The sequence below is a fragment of the Geospiza fortis genome, unplaced genomic scaffold (assembly GCF_000277835.1).
Source record: "Geospiza fortis unplaced genomic scaffold, GeoFor_1.0 scaffold11, whole genome shotgun sequence".
NCBI lineage: Eukaryota > Metazoa > Chordata > Aves > Passeriformes > Thraupidae > Geospiza > Geospiza fortis.
Window position 1 is genome coordinate 11804245 of NW_005054304.1, and position 4640 is coordinate 11808884.

Consider the following 4640-nt stretch of genomic DNA (forward strand, 5'->3'; position numbering starts at 1 on the left):
CTCAAAATGAAAACATATGTCTGTATGCAGCAGGCAGTGAGTGCAACAGCAGTCCTGCCTAGGTATAAATTTAATGACTCAAAACCCATGGCTCCAGTTTCCATGGATATAAACAAGATGACACCTCTTCTCAACTCATTAAAAATACAAACAATAATTTTTAAAAAGCACTATGCAGGATCACAGGAATAAACCTCTGAGAAGGTGAGTGAATGGAGGCTTAGTGCAAACCTACTGGATAACAGACAGCAGCAAGATATCCTTTTGGACAGAGCAGAACCCTCAAAATCAGAGCCAGCTGAACAAGCAAACAATGCCCCCAGCAGAACTGTGCACACCAGCAATGAGCAGATCCTCCTGAGCAGGGCGGGGGTGCTGGTGCTATCCTCCTCTGGCTGAGTACAATCTCTCTGCATCCCTCCAACAACTCCATAAGCTTGGCTTGGCTTCCTCTCTCCTCCATCGCCTGCCTTCTGGAGTCCAGGGCAACACAGCAAGATTTGCTCCCTGGGAAACAACATCTGTCACAGCAGTCTGGAGAGTTGGAAGGCAGATGGAACCTCCACCCTCCACGTGGAACAGGCTGCCTGGCTGGCCTTCAGCAGAGGCACGGTCCTGCCACCAGCTCCCAGGATGTGCCTTCAATCCTCTGCAGACGCTTGGCCCTTGGGAACCACGGCACACAGGAACAAGGAAAAGAGCAACAGGCATTCTCAAACATGAGAAAAAAATTCTTCAAAACTTACTTTGAGTGTATTTTGACTGGGTTTTGTATCCACTTGCTCCTGCATTCATATTAGCAGTTTCTGTGCTTGCCAAGGTTACAGGGAGTTGCTATTAGAAGTTTGTTTGGAGGCTGAACTGCCAAAAAAAGTGCAAACAAACCCCATGCCAAAACAGCACAGCATTCATTTATTCAGAGCAAGGTGATGTGAGCTACATAAAAAATCTGAAAAAAAAAATTTTTTTGTAAGCCACATGCAGTCTTCTGACTAATTTGTTTTGGTCAAATTGGCTGCATTCCTTTCAGGGAGAGAAGGGAAAAGATCAACATCCAAAAGCCACCACTTCAATACTTTTTGTGAGTTCAGCAGTGTTCACACTCACTACTTTGTGTGCCTGTGCGGAAGAAATGCAACCAGCAGCAAGGAAGATACCAGGCTACCTTCTGTTTAAGTGTCCTTGGCTCAATGCTAGTTCAAGTACCTTTTTTTCTGCAACATTTAGCAGAGTAACCTAAAGCAGCCTGATTTTAATGACATAAATGTAAAATAATCAAGCACAGGACTTCAAGACCATGCATTCTCATCAGGGCTGGCTGAACTCCCATTTGTAAATCCCACAGATTAGTTCTATTTACTTCCTTCATGAAGAAAGAAAAAAAAAGATTAAATACAATGAGCCACAGCTGGAAATGGGCTTCTCTCTAGCTCCTGCTCAGACTGGGATCTCAGAGCAGCAGAAAGCATACACAATGGCAGCAGGACTGGTGTGTGGCAGAGCTGCACCAGGCTGGGGCAGCACCTGAAGCAAAGCAAGGCTATTGTAGCACAGGAAGGCTCTCCTCAGTGAGAAGAGAGGCAGCCAGGAGAGCTGTCTGCACCTCACTCACTTTCATCTTAATTCCTTAGGCCGCAAAACATTTGGCACTGGTTTGATATATTGTCTTTCAGTTAAGCATGCATATGGATAACACTCAGCTGAAAACAGAAAAGAAGAAAAAATAAAAATAAAAAATCACATTATCTTTAACAGACAAGTTAAACCTGCTTATCTGCAGAGGAATGAAAATCTTTTTTTAGTAACAGCTGAATCCCATGAGAAAGCAGTCACAGATGTGCACCACCAGACCACATACCAGCGTGACCAAGCGGCTTCCTATAGGAGAGAAACTGTTTAACTCAAGATACTGAAAATACACAAGAGACTCAAGTGGTAAAATCAACATTGACCTGCCAAAGACATGCAATAAATGTGACTTTTAATAATCTCTTCCACCACCACTCAACATGAAGCTTCCATGGCTACTCCCAAGCCCCGAGTACAAGCATGTGCCTTTATGCCCACCACGTGTCACAGCACAAGTAAATACACGAGCTCAGAACTGGCTTGGCAATCCCCAAGCAGTGACTCTGTGGCTCGTGGCACATGCCATGTCCAAAACTGGGCTACTGTATAAGCACCAGCATCTTTGCTTGGTATGAGGCACAGGATATCCTACCTCCTCCTGCTGTGCAGTGGGGAAACACGAATGACTCAGGTAATTTTTAAGACCCGCACTTTGCTTTCTATCCCCTAAGACAAAAAGATTTAAGTTGAATTCTTTCACATGCAAAAAAATTTCAGCCTCATCTTTTAACGGGCCCCCATGAACTGTGCACCTCACCTATTTATCACTTCTGATAGCTCAAACTGTGACCTTCCAGAGACATGACAAACTCCAAATGATACATCCACACAACAGACAAAGAAGCTCCTTGCTTCCAAAAAGTTTATATTGGGTCACTGTGCAGGTTTTACTGGAACTGCCCTCCTTCTATTAAGTTATGACTGAGTCTAACTGGCACAGGAAGGGCAAATGTTCTGATTCTTCCAGGTTAGGGCAGGTAAAAGAAAAAGACAATCTTCTTGACTATCAAAATACAGCACATTATCTATGTGGTTATTGCTGTTTCTGTTCCATGCATTGGTTTGAGCCAATTAACAAGAAACTGTGAGACTGTTCTGAGTGAAAGCATCTCCTAAACACTGCAAAGAACATAAGCAGTAACCATTCCGCATTCCTCATGTCAGACCACAAGCAAAAGAGCTCAGTCTGAGTGAGTCAGGGTGAGGAAGGAGAGACTCCAGATCCAGTCCTGCCCTGGAGGGATCCTACAGTGACCTGCACTGCACTCAGCCCACACCAGGTGTGGGCTCTCTGGAAAACACCAGCACCACCCTCCCCTTCCCAACCCACACAGTCCAGGGACACAAGCACTGTGGATGGATGTGGACTTACCCAGGTGCATAGCCATAGGAGGCTGAGCTGTAGAGCCAGGTTCTCTGCTGCTTCAGTGAATGGTAAATACTGGAAATGAGACAGGTCTTCAAGAACCATGAGAACTGCAGGTGGAAATACTGCCCTCCAGCAAGCCTTCTGCCAGCAAAATGCTCACCATTGCTCCTGGGGAATGGCTGACAGGAATGAATGCTATAAACAGAGCTTCCAGAACTTTCCAAGAGTGGGAAACCTCTCTTGCTCCCTTCTCTGCAATGCTTATACAACAATACACTATCATTCATAGCATAGTATGCTGCTATTCAAGAGGATTTTTCCTCACCCTTCAACCTCCAAAAATTGTTTTGGTTCCAGAATTATTTTTAATACTCATTTAGACTCCTGAGTTTTAAATGCTGAACAACCCTACAATACTCACCTTATCACCACCTGACTTCAGATGAGGCAAAGATGCTTTAGGAAAAGACAACAAACCACCACTACCAACCACAACAGCCACCCAGCACTAGGCATAGGGCACTTGAGTTCAATTTGGATATTAAATAATTCCTGGGGAGACCTACTTTTACTACCCACTGTAAAGATTTTTGAGAAAATGAGCTCGTTGCTGTGGAATTAATAATACCTCTATGCAGATTGATATTCCCAGGAGATAAAGGGAAAGGGAAAAACATTAAAAACTGACGCTCCTGGCAAATGAAAAACTAATGGACCGCATTTCCCTTGAAGGGATAGGAGGTGTTTTTATTTTATTTCACTCTGATGACTAGGCAAGATTAGTTCTCAGGGAGCACCATCTCCAGCTAAATGGAAACACCTTGAAAATTTTGTATAAAATGTGGAGGAGAGCATAAGTCATCACATACCAAATATGAAGAGCCCTGAATGATCACATGCTGCAGCAGAATGTAGCTCTGATTATGATTTACTAGAAAACCAAAATAATTCTGCGCCATTCCAACCAGATGTTTCTGTGTAAGTTTGGCAGGAACATCAGGGATTCAAATGCAACCAAAGCCACTGTCAACTGTTATTCAAATCTCACCTCCATTGCCATCTGAGGTTCAACAAGGCCAAGTGCTCAGAGATGACCTTCTCTCTCTCCAACCACCTGGAAGAAGCTGTAGCCTGGTGTGGCTTGGTCTCTTCTCCCAAGTAACAGGATGAGAGCAAATGATCTCAAGTTACACCAGTGGAAGTGTACACTGGGTATTAGGAAAAGTTTCTTCACTGAAAGGGTGGTCAGGCACTGAAACAGGCTGTCCAGGGACGTAGTATCACTGTCCCTGGCAGTATTTAAAAGACATGGTACTCAGGGACATGGTCTAGTGATGGACTTGGCAGGGCTGGGTGAATGGTTGAACTGGATGGTCCTAAAGGTCTTTTCCAACCTTAATGATTCTATGAAACTATCCTTTGAAAATTATTTTACTTTCAAACTTCCTCTGAATGTTTCAACAACTCCAAAGAAACAGTGAAACATTTCAGTTCACGACATCCTTGAAGCCACTCAAGGTAACTCACATATTTATTCACAAATATTTACAAGTCAAACTCATGCAATTATCTGCATTTTCAAAACCACATGAAATGCTAGAAAACTGATTCTAAAATTATTTAAAAACAAAGAAATCAAAAC